The sequence below is a fragment of the Vicia villosa genome, linkage group LG1, assembly GCF_029867415.1.
Source record: "Vicia villosa cultivar HV-30 ecotype Madison, WI linkage group LG1, Vvil1.0, whole genome shotgun sequence".
In the NCBI taxonomy this organism is placed as follows: Eukaryota; Viridiplantae; Streptophyta; class Magnoliopsida; order Fabales; family Fabaceae; genus Vicia; species Vicia villosa.
Genome location: NC_081180.1, coordinates 63,113,770 through 63,132,903, shown reverse-complemented (window position 1 = coordinate 63,132,903; position 19,134 = coordinate 63,113,770). Strand labels below are relative to the sequence as shown.

At 27.3% G+C, this 19,134-nt stretch overlaps 2 long non-coding RNA genes across 2 annotated transcripts; both read left to right on the top strand.

Annotated features, from left to right (window-relative positions):
* The first annotated feature begins 4,313 nt into the window (after nt 1-4,313).
* LOC131607754 (uncharacterized) lies at nt 4,314-4,992 on the top strand. Its single transcript, XR_009285401.1, has 2 exons — nt 4,314-4,554; nt 4,681-4,992. It is a non-coding gene; the product is annotated as an uncharacterized LOC131607754 (long non-coding RNA).
* A 5,011-nt stretch (nt 4,993-10,003) lies between these two features.
* LOC131607747 (uncharacterized) lies at nt 10,004-10,676 on the top strand. The gene is made up of 2 exons (XR_009285400.1): nt 10,004-10,238; nt 10,365-10,676. It is a non-coding gene; the product is annotated as an uncharacterized LOC131607747 (long non-coding RNA).
* The last annotated feature ends 8,458 nt before the right edge of the window (nt 10,677-19,134 follow it).

The following is a 19,134-nucleotide window of genomic DNA, read 5'->3' as shown; positions in this document are numbered from 1 at the left end:
AGCTAAATAACACATCCACACAACCAACTTTCCAAAGCGTAATAAGGCCACCCGACATCCCCGAAGCATTCGAGAAAGAATAACCTATCTCCGTGTTGCTCCAAAAACTTCTAACCGTCTCCTCTTTAAGACAAGACATCTTGGACTCTTGTATCATAAAAACGTCCGCATTCCCTTTTTTGATAATAGCACTAATTCTCCTTCTCTTTAAAGCATTCATCCCCCCTCTAATGTTAAAGCTTCCGATTATCATTAATGCACCTTTTTTGACTCCCTCCCCCCCTCCTTTGAGATGTCATCACCATTCTCCAATAAATCTATCCTTCTCCCCAAATTACCTACACCTTCCATATCTACTACTCCCAAACCTAAAATGGCCTCCAACAATTTCTCCTTGATGTTACCATCCAACATGCCCCATAACTTCTTGTTATTCCTACAGATATCGGATTCTTCACTATGCCTCCCGTACACCGCCATTTTAGAACCACCGACACCGGAACCTGCACTCCCAGAGAAAGAATAAACACCGCCACTATTTCCTTTAAAGTTAACAGCCCTCCTTTTCTTTCCTCTAGAAATAACATTACCGCCCCTGCCCACATACTCCTTCAACCCTTTGTATTTCACCTTTTTAGATTTAACATCTCTTGTACTCACTTCCTGCTGTGTATTTCTACCATCCCCCTCCTTTAATAAACTACACCCAACAAAAGATTGAGAAACAGAATGAGAGATGGAATTAGAAGAAATGGACTGTGGTTGCGCAAGATATAATCTTGAATACTTTACCATAAAACCATAATATGTATTTGTAGATATATTTTATATGAATAATATTGTTTTTTTTCATTAGTAAGTTATAAGAAAATAGAAACAACTATAATGAAATAAATGATTTTAATATTTTCTTTTGTTTAAATCCAAAGAGGGTGATGGAATATATTCTTTCCACCAACCAATTTTGTTTTCTTATTCTTTTTCCAATCAATATTACTATTATGAATTAATTTTTATTTTTGTGAAATACTTCTTTTATACTCTTTACTACTTTAATATAATTAATCTAATTCTTTCATAAACAATGACGTAAATTTGCTTCATACTTTTTATAATCCGCTCTAAATTTGTTTTCACTATATATAGAGGAGCTACCGTGTATATTTCTCATCAACCATAGAACTTTTCATAAACTCATACCAAAATGGTTACAAATTCCGGAATTCAAACTACTCCACTTCCAACCTTAATCTTGTGTTTCACTATTTCCACATCACACTCTTTGACTGCTAACCTTAAACTCATCAAATCCTCTTCGGTTTTTGGAGAGACATTCCATTCCTCAACCTCACTGCCAGGTGATTATGATTACTATTATTTTCCTGTCTCAACAAACATAATCATTGTTTACTGTTATTTTCTTGTCTCAACAAACATAATCATAGTTTATTGTTATTTTCTTGTCTCAAGAAGCATAATCATATGATTATATCATTAACTTTTTTTATCAATTATGAAATGCAGTTTTGAGACAAAGGATATATTAAAAGTAAGGATCACTGATTCAAATAATCAAAGATGGGAAATTTCACAACAAGTGATTCCTAGAGACTCGTCATCTCTATCTCACTCTTTTCTCTTTCAAAATCCTCAAAACGCAAAACACATACTCACACATCCAAATTCATACCTTATCTTCACACTCCACAACACAACCCCGTTTGTTTTGACCATCTCACGCAAATCCAACAAAAATACAATCTTTAATACTTTACCACAAAACCATAATATGAATTTGTAGATAGTTTTTATATTAATAATATTGTTTTTTTCTTTAGTTGTTTAATTTTTATAAAAAATAGTTCATACAAAAATTAACTATTAAAAAAATAACAATATTATATCTAAATTATATTTTTAATAATGAAATTAATTTATATTAATTAAAATTAAATTTTTAAATATTAAAATTAATTAATATAATATAAAACATTAAAACATCAAATAATATTTAAAAAAAAAGGCTTCACCCGTTGGTCCATCAGATGGACGAGCCCGTGGTAAAAATGTGGCACTTTCCTAAAAAAAAATCAATTCGTGGCAAATTGGTATTTTCTTTTAAACCGAGTGGCAATTGTGTAAAAAAATCTCCAACATTTGTGTTTTTATAACTAAAGCATCATTTCAAGTAATGTCTCATTTCCACTTTAAACTACACCATACACACTACATGTATACTTACATAATAGCAAGTAAATATATTATTGGAACAAGTTCCAATTGCCTCCTACTTTAATTCATCTACTTGTCAATTAAGTTATTTCTTGGACAAAAAGTAAGTTATAAGTAAATAGAAACAACTATAATGAAATACATCATTTTAATTTATTTTTTTTTGTTTTAATCCAAAGCGGATGATGGAATATATTATTTCCACCAACCAATTTTGTTTTCTTATTCTTTTTCCTATCAATATTACTATTATGAGTATTAATTTTTATTTTTGTGAAATACTTCTTTTATACTCCTTACGACTTTAATATAATTAATATAATCCTTTCATAAACAATGACGTAAATTTGCTTCATACTTTTTATAATTAGTTACAATCAATTTAGAAGTATAACTGTGATGAGCTGTAAATTTGTTTTCACTATATATATAGAGGAGCTACCATACATATTTCTTTTCAACCAAAAAACTTCCCATAAACTCATACCAAAATGGTTACAAATTCTGGAATTCAAACTACTCCACTACCAACCTTAATCTTGTGTTTCATTATTTCCATAACCATATCTCATACAGTGGCAGATTCACAAGTTGCTTGTTGCTACACAATCACAACTGTAACAAATAATCACACATCAAACTCTTTGACTGCTAACCTTAAACTCATCAAATCCTCTTCTATTTTTGGAACAGACATTCCATTCTTCAATCTCACTGCCAGGTGATTATGTTTACTCTTATTTTCTTGTCTCAACAAACATAATCATAGTTATTGTTATTTTCTTGTCTCAACAAATGTAATCATAATTTACTGTTATTTTCTTGTCTCAACAAACATAATCATATGATTATATTATTAACTTTTTTTTTCAATTATGAATTGCAGTTTTTAGACCATGGATAGATTAAGAGTAAGGATCACTGATTCAAATAATCAAAGATGGAAAATTCCACGACAAGTGATTCCTAGAGACTCATCATCTCTATCTCACTCATTTCTCTTCCAAAATCCTCAAAACTCAAAACACATACTCACACATCCAAATTCAGACCTTATCTTCACACTCCACAACACAATCCCATTTGGTTTCACCATCTCACGTAAATTCAACAAAGATATAATCTTTAATACTTTACCAGAAAACCATAATATGTATTTGTAGATAATTTTTATATTAATAATATAGTTTTTTAACTTTAGTTATTTAATTTTTATAAAAAATAGTTAATATAAAAATTAATTATTAAAAAATAACAATATAATTTTTAAATGACAATTTTAATAAATTAATTAATTTATATTAATTATAATTATATTTTTAAATATTAGAATTAATTTATAAAATATGAAACATTTAAACATAAAATAATATTTAAAAAGTAGAAAAAAAGGGCTTCACCCGTTTGTCCATCATATGGACGAGCCCATGTTAAAAATGTGGCACTTTCCTAAAAAAAAATTCAATTACTGGCAAATTGGTATTTACTTTTCAACTGAGTGGCAATTGTGTAAAAAAATCACCAACATTTGTATTTTTATAACTCAAGCATCAAGTCAAGTAATGTTTCATTTCCATTTTAAACCACACTATACACATTACACGTATACTTACATAATAGCAAGTAAATATATTATTGGAACAAGTTCCAATTGCCTCCTACTTTAATTCATCTACTTGTCAATTAAGTTATTTCTTGAAAAAAAAGAGTAAGTTATAAGAAAATAGAAACAACTATAATGAAATACATCATTTTAATATTTTCTTATGTTTTAATCCAAAGCGGGTGATGGAATATATTCTTTCCACCAACCAATTTTGTTTTCTTATTCTTTTTCCTATTAATATTACTATTATGATTATTAATTTTTATTTTTGTGAAATACTTCTTTTATACTCCTTACTACTTTAATATAGTTAATCTAATTCTTTCATAAACAATGACGTAAATTTGCTTCATACTTTTTATAATTAGGTTAAATCAATTTAGAAGTATAGTTGTGATGAGTTGTAAAATTGTTTTCACTATATATAGAGGAGCTACCGTGCATATTTCTCATCAACCATAGAACTTTTCATAAACTCATACCAAAATGGTTACAAATTCCAGAATTCAAACTACTCCACTACCAACCTTAATCTTGTGTTTCATTATTTCCAAAATCATATCTCAAACTGTGGCATATTCAAAAGTTGGTTATGGCTACACAATCACAATTGTAACAAATAACCCCACATCAAACTCTTTGACTGCTAACCTGAATCTCATCAAATTCTCTTCTATTTTTGGAACAGACATTCCATTCCTCAACCTCACTACCAGGTGATTATGTTTACTCTTATTTTCTTGTCTCAACAAACATAATCATAGTTTTCTGTTATTTTCTTGTCTCAACAAACATAATCATATGATTATATTATTACCTATTTTTTAAATATTGAATTGCAGTTTTTAGACCAAGGTAGATTAAGAGTAAGGAGCATTGATTCCAATAATCAAATATGAGAAATTCCACAACAAGTGATTCCTAGAGACTCATCATCTCTATCTCACTCTTTTCTGATCCAAAATCCTAAAAACTCAAAACACATACTCACACATCCAAATTCAAACATTATCTTCACACTCCACAACACAACCCCGTTTGATTTCACCATCTCACGCAAATCTAACAAAGATATAATCTTGAATACTTTACCATAAAACCATAATATGTATTTGTAGATAATTTTTATATTAATAATATTGTTTTTTCCTTTAGTTGTTTAATTTTTTAAAAAAATAGTTAATATAAAAATTAATTATTAAAAAAATAACAATAATATATTTAAATGATATAATATTGTCAAATATAAAATATTAAAACATAAAATAATATTAAAAAAAGTAGAGAAAAAGGGCTTCACCGGTTGTTCCATCAGATAGACGAGTCCATGGTAAAAATGTTACACGTTCGTAATAAAAATTCAATTAGTGGCAAATTGGTATTTTCTTATCAAATGATTAGCAATTGTGTAAAAAAACACCAACATTTGTATTTTTATAACTCAAGCATCAAGTCAAGTAATGTCTCATTTCCACTCTAAACCACACTATACACACTACACGTATACTTACATAATAGCAAGTAAATATATTATTGAAACAAGTTCCAATTAACTCCTACTTTAAGTCATCTACTTGTCAATTATGTTATTTCTTGAAAAAAAAAAGTAAGTTATAAGAAAATAGAAACAACTATAATGAAATTCATTATTTTAATATTTTCTTTTATTTTAATCCAAAGCGGGTGATGGAATATATTCTTTCCACCAACCAATTTTGTTTTCTTATTCTTTTTCCTATCAATATTACTATTATGATTATTAATCTTTATTTTTGTGAAATACTTCTTTTATACTCCTTACGACTTTAATATAATTAATATAATTCTTTCATAAACAATGACGTAAATTTGCTTCATACTTTTTATAATTAGTTACAATCAATTTAGAAGTATAACTGTGATGAGCTGTAAATTTGTTTTCACTATATATAGAAGAGCTACCATACATATTTCTTATCAACCATAGATCTTCCCATAAACTCATACCAAAATGGTTACAAATTCCGGAATTCAAACTACTCCACTACCAACCTTAATTTTGTGTTTCATTATTTCCATAATCATATCTCATACAGTGGCAGAATCACAAGTTGGTTATGGCTACACAATCACAACTGTAACAAATAATCTCACATCAAACTCTTTGATTGCTAACCTTAAACTCATCAAATCCTCTTCTGTTTTTGGAACCGGCACTCCATTCCTCAACCTCACTGCCAGGTGATTATGTTTACTCTTATTTTCTTGTCTCAACAAACATAATCATAGTTTACTGTTATTTTCTTGTCTCAACAAACATAGTCATAGTTTACTGTTATATTCTTGTCTCAATAAACATACTCATATGATTATATTATTAACTTTTCTTTTCAATTATGAATTGCAGTTTTTTGATAAAGGATAGATTAAGAGTAAGGATCACTGATTCAAATAATCAAAGATGGAAAATTCTACGACAAGTGATTCCTAGAGACTCATCATCTCTATCTCACTCTTTTCTGTTCCAAAATCCTCAAAACTCAAAACACATACTCACACATCCAAATTCAAACCTTATCTTCACACTCCACAACACAACCCCGTTTGGTTTCACCATCTCACGCAAATCCAACAATGATATAATCTTGAATACTTTACCATAAAACCATAATATGTATTTGTAGATATATTTTATATGAATAATATTGTTTTTTTTCATTAGTAAGTTATAAGAAAATAGAAACAACTATAATGAAATAAATGATTTTAATATTTTCTTTTGTTTAAATCCAAAGAGGGTGATGGAATATATTCTTTCCACCAACCAATTTTGTTTTCTTATTCTTTTTCCAATCAATATTACTATTATGAATTAATTTTTATTTTTGTGAAATACTTCTTTTATACTCTTTACTACTTTAATATAATTAATCTAATTCTTTCATAAACAATGACGTAAATTTGCTTCATACTTTTTATAATCCGCTCTAAATTTGTTTTCACTATATATAGAGGAGCTACCGTGCATATTTCTCATCAACCATAGAACTTTTCATAAACTCATACCAAAATGGTTACAAATTCCGGAATTCAAACTACTCCACTTCCAACCTTAATCTTGTGTTTCACTATTTCCACATCACACTCTTTGACTGCTAACCTTAAACTCATCAAATCCTCTTCGGTTTTTGGACAGACATTCCATTCCTCAACCTCACTGCCAGGTGATTATGATTACTATTATTTTCCTGTCTCAACAAACATAATCATTGTTTACTGTTATTTTCTTGTCTCAACAAACATAATCATAGTTTATTGTTATTTTCTTGTCTCAAGAAGCATAATCATATGATTATATCATTAACTTTTTTTATCAATTATGAAATGCAGTTTTGAGACAAAGGATATATTAAAAGTAAGGATCACTGATTCAAATAATCAAAGATGGGAAATTTCACAACAAGTGATTCCTAGAGACTCGTCATCTCTATCTCACTCTTTTCTCTTTCAAAATCCTCAAAACGCAAAACACATACTCACACATCCAAATTCATACCTTATCTTCACACTCCACAACACAACCCCGTTTGTTTTGACCATCTCACGCAAATCCAACAAAAATACAATCTTTAATACTTTACCACAAAACCATAATATGAATTTGTAGATAGTTTTTATATTAATAATATTGTTTTTTTCTTTAGTTGTTTAATTTTTATAAAAAATAGTTCATACAAAAATTAACTATTAAAAAAATAACAATATTATATCTAAATTATATTTTTAATAATGAAATTAATTTATATTAATTAAAATTAAATTTTTAAATATTAAAATTAATTAATATAATATAAAACATTAAAACATCAAATAATATTTAAAAAAAAAAGGCTTCACCCGTTGGTCCATCAGATGGACGAGCCCGTGGTAAAAATGTGGCACTTTCCTAAAAAAAAATCAATTCGTGGCAAATTGGTATTTTCTTTTAAACCGAGTGGCAATTGTGTAAAAAAATCTCCAACATTTGTGTTTTTATAACTAAAGCATCATTTCAAGTAATGTCTCATTTCCACTTTAAACTACACCATACACACTACATGTATACTTACATAATAGCAAGTAAATATATTATTGGAACAAGTTCCAATTGCCTCCTACTTTAATTCATCTACTTGTCAATTAAGTTATTTCTTGGACAAAAAGTAAGTTATAAGTAAATAGAAACAACTATAATGAAATACATCATTTTAATTTATTTTTTTTTGTTTTAATCCAAAGCGGATGATGGAATATATTATTTCCACCAACCAATTTTGTTTTCTTATTCTTTTTCCTATCAATATTACTATTATGAGTATTAATTTTTATTTTTGTGAAATACTTCTTTTATACTCCTTACGACTTTAATATAATTAATATAATCCTTTCATAAACAATGACGTAAATTTGCTTCATACTTTTTATAATTAGTTACAATCAATTTAGAAGTATAACTGTGATGAGCTGTAAATTTGTTTTCACTATATATATAGAGGAGCTACCATACATATTTCTTTTCAACCAAAAAACTTCCCATAAACTCATACCAAAATGGTTACAAATTCTGGAATTCAAACTACTCCACTACCAACCTTAATCTTGTGTTTCATTATTTCCATAACCATATCTCATACAGTGGCAGATTCACAAGTTGCTTGTTGCTACACAATCACAACTGTAACAAATAATCACACATCAAACTCTTTGACTGCTAACCTTAAACTCATCAAATCCTCTTCTATTTTTGGAACAGACATTCCATTCTTCAATCTCACTGTCAGGTGATTATGTTTACTCTTATTTTCTTGTCTCAACAAACATAATCATAGTTATTGTTATTTTCTTGTCTCAACAAATGTAATCATAATTTACTGTTATTTTCTTGTCTCAACAAACATAATCATATGATTATATTATTAACTTTTTTTTTCAATTATGAATTGCAGTTTTTAGACCATGGATAGATTAAGAGTAAGGATCACTGATTCAAATAATCAAAGATGGAAAATTCCACGACAAGTGATTCCTAGAGACTCATCATCTCTATCTCACTCATTTCTCTTCCAAAATCCTCAAAACTCAAAACACATACTCACACATCCAAATTCAGACCTTATCTTCACACTCCACAACACAATCCCATTTGGTTTCACCATCTCACGTAAATTCAACAAAGATATAATCTTTAATACTTTACCAGAAAACCATAATATGTATTTGTAGATAATTTTTATATTAATAATATAGTTTTTTAACTTTAGTTATTTAATTTTTATAAAAAATAGTTAATATAAAAATTAATTATTAAAAAATAACAATATAATTTTTAAATGACAATTTTAATAAATTAATTAATTTATATTAATTATAATTATATTTTTAAATATTAGAATTAATTTATAAAATATGAAACATTTAAACATAAAATAATATTAAAAAAGTAGAAAAAAAGGGCTTCACCCGTTTGTCCATCATATGGACGAGCCCATGTTAAAAATGTGGCACTTTCCTAAAAAAAAATTCAATTACTGGCAAATTGGTATTTACTTTTCAACTGAGTGGCAATTGTGTAAAAAAATCACCAACATTTGTATTTTTATAACTCAAGCATCAAGTCAAGTAATGTTTCATTTCCATTTTAAACCACACTATACACATTACACGTATACTTACATAATAGCAAGTAAATATATTATTGGAACAAGTTCCAATTGCCTCCTACTTTAATTCATCTACTTGTCAATTAAGTTATTTCTTGAAAAAAAAGAGTAAGTTATAAGAAAATAGAAACAACTATAATGAAATACATCATTTTAATATTTTCTTATGTTTTAATCCAAAGCGGGTGATGGAATATATTCTTTCCACCAACCAATTTTGTTTTCTTATTCTTTTTCCTATTAATATTACTATTATGATTATTAATTTTTATTTTTGTGAAATACTTCTTTTATACTCCTTACTACTTTAATATAGTTAATCTAATTCTTTCATAAACAATGACGTAAATTTGCTTCATACTTTTTATAATTAGGTTAAATCAATTTAGAAGTATAGTTGTGATGAGTTGTAAAATTGTTTTCACTATATATAGAGGAGCTACCGTGCATATTTCTCATCAACCATAGAACTTTTCATAAACTCATACCAAAATGGTTACAAATTCCAGAATTCAAACTACTCCACTACCAACCTTAATCTTGTGTTTCATTATTTCCAAAATCATATCTCAAACTGTGGCATATTCAAAAGTTGGTTATGGCTACACAATCACAATTGTAACAAATAACCCCACATCAAACTCTTTGACTGCTAACCTGAATCTCATCAAATTCTCTTCTATTTTTGGAACAGACATTCCATTCCTCAACCTCACTACCAGGTGATTATGTTTACTCTTATTTTCTTGTCTCAACAAACATAATCATAGTTTTCTGTTATTTTCTTGTCTCAACAAACATAATCATATGATTATATTATTACCTATTTTTTAAATATTGAATTGCAGTTTTTAGACCAAGGTAGATTAAGAGTAAGGAGCATTGATTCCAATAATCAAATATGAGAAATTCCACAACAAGTGATTCCTAGAGACTCATCATCTCTATCTCACTCTTTTCTGATCCAAAATCCTAAAAACTCAAAACACATACTCACACATCCAAATTCAAACATTATCTTCACACTCCACAACACAACCCCGTTTGATTTCACCATCTCACGCAAATCTAACAAAGATATAATCTTGAATACTTTACCATAAAACCATAATATGTATTTGTAGATAATTTTTATATTAATAATATTGTTTTTTCCTTTAGTTGTTTAATTTTTTAAAAAAATAGTTAATATAAAAATTAATTATTAAAAAAATAACAATAATATATTTAAATGATATAATATTGTCAAATATAAAATATTAAAACATAAAATAATATTAAAAAAAGTAGAGAAAAAGGGCTTCACCGGTTGTTCCATCAGATAGACGAGTCCATGGTAAAAATGTTACACGTTCGTAATAAAAATTCAATTAGTGGCAAATTGGTATTTTCTTATCAAATGATTAGCAATTGTGTAAAAAAACACCAACATTTGTATTTTTATAACTCAAGCATCAAGTCAAGTAATGTCTCATTTCCACTCTAAACCACACTATACACACTACACGTATACTTACATAATAGCAAGTAAATATATTATTGAAACAAGTTCCAATTAACTCCTACTTTAAGTCATCTACTTGTCAATTATGTTATTTCTTGAAAAAAAAAAAGTAAGTTATAAGAAAATAGAAACAACTATAATGAAATTCATTATTTTAATATTTTCTTTTATTTTAATCCAAAGCGGGTGATGGAATATATTCTTTCCACCAACCAATTTTGTTTTCTTATTCTTTTTCCTATCAATATTACTATTATGATTATTAATCTTTATTTTTGTGAAATACTTCTTTTATACTCCTTACGACTTTAATATAATTAATATAATTCTTTCATAAACAATGACGTAAATTTGCTTCATACTTTTTATAATTAGTTACAATCAATTTAGAAGTATAACTGTGATGAGCTGTAAATTTGTTTTCACTATATATAGAAGAGCTACCATACATATTTCTTATCAACCATAGATCTTCCCATAAACTCATACCAAAATGGTTACAAATTCCGGAATTCAAACTACTCCACTACCAACCTTAATTTTGTGTTTCATTATTTCCATAATCATATCTCATACAGTGGCAGAATCACAAGTTGGTTATGGCTACACAATCACAACTGTAACAAATAATCTCACATCAAACTCTTTGATTGCTAACCTTAAACTCATCAAATCCTCTTCTGTTTTTGGAACCGGCACTCCATTCCTCAACCTCACTGCCAGGTGATTATGTTTACTCTTATTTTCTTGTCTCAACAAACATAATCATAGTTTACTGTTATTTTCTTGTCTCAACAAACATAGTCATAGTTTACTGTTATATTCTTGTCTCAATAAACATACTCATATGATTATATTATTAACTTTTCTTTTCAATTATGAATTGCAGTTTTTTGATAAAGGATAGATTAAGAGTAAGGATCACTGATTCAAATAATCAAAGATGGAAAATTCTACGACAAGTGATTCCTAGAGACTCATCATCTCTATCTCACTCTTTTCTGTTCCAAAATCCTCAAAACTCAAAACACATACTCACACATCCAAATTCAAACCTTATCTTCACACTCCACAACACAACCCCGTTTGGTTTCACCATCTCACGCAAATCCAACAATGATATAATCTTGAATACTTTACCATAAAACCATAATATGTATTTGTAGATATATTTTATATGAATAATATTGTTTTTTTTCTTTAGTAAGTTATAAGAAAATAGAAACAACTATAATGAAATAAATGATTTTAATATTTTCTTTTGTTTAAATCCAAAGAGGGTGATGGAATATATTCTTTCCACCAACCAATTTTGTTTTCTTATTCTTTTTCCAATCAATATTACTATTATGAATATTAATTTTTATTTTTGTGAAATACTTCTTTTATACTCTTTACTACTTTAATATAATTAATCTAATTCTTTCATAAACAATGACGTAAATTTGCTTCATACTTTTTATAATCCGCTCTAAATTTGTTTTCACTATATATAGAGGAGCTACCGTGCATATTTCTCATCAACCATAGAACTTTTCATAAACTCATACCAAAATGGTTACAAATTCCGGAATTCAAACTACTCCACTTCCAACCTTAATCTTGTGTTTCACTATTTCCACATCACACTCTTTGACTGCTAACCTTAAACTCATCAAATCCTCTTCGGTTTTTGGACAGACATTCCATTCCTCAACCTCACTGCCAGGTGATTATGATTACTATTATTTTCCTGTCTCAACAAACATAATCATTGTTTACTGTTATTTTCTTGTCTCAACAAACATAATCATAGTTTATTGTTATTTTCTTGTCTCAAGAAGCATAATCATATGATTATATCATTAACTTTTTTTATCAATTATGAAATGCAGTTTTGAGACAAAGGATATATTAAAAGTAAGGATCACTGATTCAAATAATCAAAGATGGGAAATTTCACAACAAGTGATTCCTAGAGACTCGTCATCTCTATCTCACTCTTTTCTCTTTCAAAATCCTCAAAACGCAAAACACATACTCACACATCCAAATTCATACCTTATCTTCACACTCCACAACACAACCCCGTTTGTTTTGACCATCTCACGCAAATCCAACAAAAATACAATCTTTAATACTTTACCACAAAACCATAATATGAATTTGTAGATAGTTTTTATATTAATAATATTGTTTTTTTCTTTAGTTGTTTAATTTTTATAAAAAATAGTTCATACAAAAATTAACTATTAAAAAAATAACAATATTATATCTAAATTATATTTTTAATAATGAAATTAATTTATATTAATTAAAATTAAATTTTTAAATATTAAAATTAATTAATATAATATAAAACATTAAAACATCAAATAATATTTTAAAAAAAAGGGCTTCACCCGTTGGTCCATCAGATGGACGAGCCCGTGGTAAAAATGTGGCACTTTCCTAAAAAAAAATCAATTCGTGGCAAATTGGTATTTTCTTTTCAACCGAGTGGCAATTGTGTAAAAAAATCTCCAACATTTGTGTTTTTATAACTAAAGCATCATTTCAAGTAATGTCTCATTTCCACTTTAAACTACACCATACACATTACATGTATACTTACATAATAGCAAGTAAATATATTATTGGAACAAGTTCCAATTGCCTCCTACTTTAATTCATCTACTTGTCAATTAAGTTATTTCTTGGACAAAAAGTAAGTTATAAGTAAATAGAAACAACTATAATGAAATACATCATTTTAATTTTTTTTTTTTGGTTTTAATCCAAAGCGGATGATGGAATATATTATTTCCACCAACCAATTTTGTTTTCTTATTCTTTTTCCTATCAATATTACTATTATGAGTATTAATTTTTATTTTTGTGAAATACTTCTTTTATACTCCTTACGACTTTAATATAATTAATATAATCCTTTCATAAACAATGACGTAAATTTGCTTCATACTTTTTATAATTAGTTACAATCAATTTAGAAGTATAACTGTGATGAGCTGTAAATTTGTTTTCACTATATATATAGAGGAGCTACCATACATATTTCTTTTCAACCAAAAAACTTCCCATAAACTCATACCAAAATGGTTACAAATTCTGGAATTCAAACTACTCCACTACCAACCTTAATCTTGTGTTTCATTATTTCCATAACCATATCTCATACAGTGGCAGATTCACAAGTTGCTTGTTGCTACACAATCACAACTGTAACAAATAATCACACATCAAACTCTTTGACTGCTAACCTTAAACTCATCAAATCCTCTTCTATTTTTGGAACAGACATTCCATTCTTCAACCTCACTGCCAGGTGATTATGTTTACTCTTATTTTCTTGTCTCAACAAACATAATCATAGTTATTGTTATTTTCTTGTCTCAACAAATGTAATCATAATTTACTGTTATTTTCTTGTCTAAACAAACATAATCATATGATTATATTATTAACTTTTTTTTTCAATTATGAATTGCAGTTTTTAGACCAAGGATAGATTAAGAGTAAGGATCACTGATTCAAATAATCAAAGATGGAAAATTCCACGACAAGTGATTCCTAGAGACTCATCATCTCTATCTCACTCATTTCTCTTCCAAAATCCTCAAAACTCAAAACACATACTCACACATCCAAATTCAGACCTTATCTTCACACTCCACAACACAATCCCATTTGGTTTCACCATCTCACGCAAATTCAACAAAGATATAATCTTTAATACTTTACCAGAAAACCATAATATGTATTTTTAGATAATTTTTATATTAATAATATAGTTTATTAACTTTAGTTGTTTAATTTTTATAAAAAATAGTTAATATAAAATTTCATTATTAAAAAATAACAATATAATTTTTAAATGACAATTTTAATAAATTAATTAATTTATATTAATTATAATTATATTTTTAAATATTAGAATTAATTTATAAAATATGAAACATTTAAACATAAAATAATATTAAAAAAGTAGAAAAAAAGGGCTTCACCCGTTTGTCCATCATATGGACGAGCCCATGTTAAAAATGTGGCACTTTCCTAAAAAAAAATCCAATTACTGGCAAATTGGTATTTACTTTTCAACTGAGTGGCAATTGTGTAAAAAAATCACCAACATTTGTATTTTTATAACTCAAGCATCAAGTGAAGTAATGTTTCATTTCCATTTTAAACCACACTATACAAATTACACGTAGACTTACATAATAGCAAGTAAATATATTATTGGAACAAGTTCCAATTGCCTCCTACTTTAATTCATCTACTTGTCAATTAAGTTATTTCTTGAAAAAAAGAGTAAGTTATAAGAAAATAGAAACAACTATAATGAAATACATCATTTTAATATTTTCTTTTGTTTTAATCCAAAGCGGGTGATGGAATATATTCTTTCCACCAACCAATTTTGTTTTCTTATTCTTTTTCCTATTAATATTACTATTATGATTATTAATTTTTATTTTTGTGAAATACTTCTTTTATACTCCTTACTACTTTAATATAGTTAATCTAATTCTTTCATAAACAATGACGTAAATTTGCTTCATACTTTTTATAATTAGGTTAAATCAATTTAGAAGTATAGTTGTGATGAGTTGTAAAATGTTTTCACTATATATAGAGGAGCTACCATGCATATTTCTCATCAAGCATAGAACTTCCCATAAACTCATACCAAAATGGTTACAAATTCCAGAATTCAAACTACTCCACTACCAACCTTAATCTTGTGTTTCATTATTTCCAAAATCATATCTCAAACTGTGGCATATTCAAAAGTTGGTTATGGCTACACAATCACAATTGTAACAAATAACCCCACATCAAACTCTTTGACTGCTAACCTGAATCTCCTCAAATTCTCTTCTATTTTTTGAACAGACATTTCATTCCTCAGCCTCACTACCAGGTGATTATGTTTACTCTTATTTTCTTGTCTAAACAAACATAATCATAGTTTTCTGTTATTTTCTTGTCTCAACAAACATAATCATATGATTATATTACTACCTTTTTTTCAATTATGAATTGCAGTTTTTAGACCAAGGTAGATTAAGAGTAAGGAGCACTGATTCCAATAATCAAAGATGGGAAATTCCACAACAAGTGATTCCTAGAGACTCATCATCTCTATCTCACCCTTTTCTGATCCAAAATCCTAAAAACTCAAAACACATACTCACACATCCAAATTCAAACATTATCTTCACACTCCACAACAAAACCCCGTTTGATTTCACCATCTCACGCAAATCTAACAAAGATATAATCTTGAATACTTTACCATAAAACCATAATATGTATTTGTAGATAATTTTTATATTAATAATATTGTTTTTTCCATTATTTGTTTAATCTTTTAAAAAAATAGTTAATATAAAAATTAATTATTAAAAAAATAACAATAATATATTTAAATGATATAATATTATCAAATATAAAATATTAAAACATAAAATAATATTTAAAAAGTAGAGAAAAAGGGCTTCACCGGTTGTTCCATCAGATAGACGAGCCCATGGTAAAAATGTTACACGTTCGTAATAAAAATTCAATTAGTGGCAAATTGGTATTTTCTTATCAAATGATTAGCAATTGTGTAAAAAATCACCAACATTTGTATTTTTATAACTCAAGCATCAAGTCAAGTAATGTCTCATTTCCACTCTAAACCACACTATACACACTACACGTATACTTACATAATAGCAAGTAAATATATTATTGAAACAAGTTCCAATTAACTCCTACTTTAAGTCATCTACTTGTCAATTATATTATTTCTTGAAAGAAAAAAAGTAAGTTATAAGAAAATAGAAACAACTATAATGAAATTCATTATTTTAATATTTTCTTTTATTTTAATCCAAAGCGGGTGATGGAATATATTCTTTCCACCAACCAATTTTGTTTTCTTATTCTTTTTCCTATCAATATTACTATTATGATTATTAATCTTTATTTTTGTGAAATACTTCTTTTATACTCCTTACGACTTTAATATAATTAATATAATTCTTTCATAAACAATGACGTAAATTTGCTTCATACTTTTTATAATTAGTTACAATCAATTTAGAAGTATAACTGTGATGAGCTGTAAATTTGTTTTCACTATATATAGAAGAGCTACCATACATATTTCTTATCAACCATAGATCTTCCCATAAACTCATACCAAAATGGTTACAAATTCCGGAATTCAAACTACTCCACTTCCAACCTTAATCTTGTGTTTCACTATTTCCACATCACACTCTTTGACTGCTAACCTTAAACTCATCAAATCCTCTTCGGTTTTTGGACAGACATTCCATTCCTCAACCTCACTGCCAGGTGATTATGATTACTATTATTTTCCTGTCTCAACAAACATAATCATTGTTTACTGTTATTTTCTTGTCTCAACAAACATAATCATAGTTTATTGTCATTTTCTTGTCTCAAGAAGCATAATCATATGATTATATCATTAACTTTTTTTTATCAATTATGAAATGCAGTTTTGAGACAAAGGATATATTAAAAGTAAGGATCACTGATTCAAATAATCAAAGATGGGAAATTTCACAACAAGTGATTCCTAGAGACTCGTCATCTCTATCTCACTCTTTTCTCTTTCAAAATCCTCAAAACGCAAAACACATACTCACACATCCAAATTCATACCTTATCTTCACACTCCACAACACAACCCCGTTTGTTTTGACCATCTCACGCAAATCCAACAAAAATACAATCTTTAATACTTTACCACAAAACCATAATATGAATTTGTAGATAGTTTTTATATTAATAATATTGTTTTTTTCTTTAGTTGTTTAATTTTTATAAAAAATAGTTCATACAAAAATTAACTATTAAAAAAATAACAATATTATATCTAAATTATATTTTTAATAATGAAATTAATTTATTTAATTAAAATTAAATTTTTAAATATTAAAATTAATTAATATAATATAAAACATTAAAACATCAAATAATATTAAAAAAAAAAAGGGCTTCACCCGTTGGTCGATCAGATAGACGAGCCCGTGGTAAAAATGTGGCACTTTCCTAAAAAAAAAATCAATTCGTGGCAAATTGGTATTTTCTTTTCAACCGAGTGGCAATTGTGTAAAAAAATCTCCAACATTTGTGTTTTTATAACTAAAGCATCATTTCAAGTAATGTCTCATTTCCACTTTAAACTACACCATACACACTACATGTATACTTACATAATAGCAAGTAAATATATTATTGGAACAAGTTCCAATTGCCTCCTACTTTAATTCATCTACTTGTCAATTAAGTTATTTCTTGGACAAAAAGTAAGTTATAAGTAAATAGAAACAACTATAATGAAATACATCATTTTAATTTTTTTTTTTGTTTTAATCCAAAGCGGATGATGGAATATATTATTTCCACCAACCAATTTTGTTTTCTTATTCTTTTTCCTATCAGTATTGCTATGATGATTATTAATTTTTATTTTTGTGAAATACTTCTTTTATACTCTTTACTACTTTTATATAATTAATCCAATTCTTTCATAAACAATGACCTAAATTTGCTTCACACTTTTTATAATTAGTTACAATCAATTTAGAAGTATAGTTGTGATCAGCTGTATATTTGTTTTTACTATATATAGAGGACCTACCATGCATATTTCTCATCAACCATAGAACTTCCCATAGACTCATACAAAAATGGTTACAAATTCCAGAATTAAAACTACTCCACTACACAAACTTAATCTTGTGTTTCATTATTTTCATAATCATGTCTCATCAAATCCTCTTCTGTTTTTGGAACAGACATTCCATTCCTCAACCTCGCTGCCAGGAGATTATGTTTACTCTTATTTTCTTGTCTCAACAAACATAATCATAGTTTACTGTTATTTTCTAGTCTCAGCAAACATAATCATAGTTTACTGTTATTTTCTTGTCTCAACAAGCATAATCATATGATTATATTATTAACTATTTTTATCAATTATGAATTGCAGTTTTGAGACAAAGGATAGATTAAGAGTAAGAATCACTTATTCAAATAATCAAAGATGGGATATTCCATAACAAGTGATTCCTTGAGACTCATCATCTCTATCTCACTCTTTTCTGTTC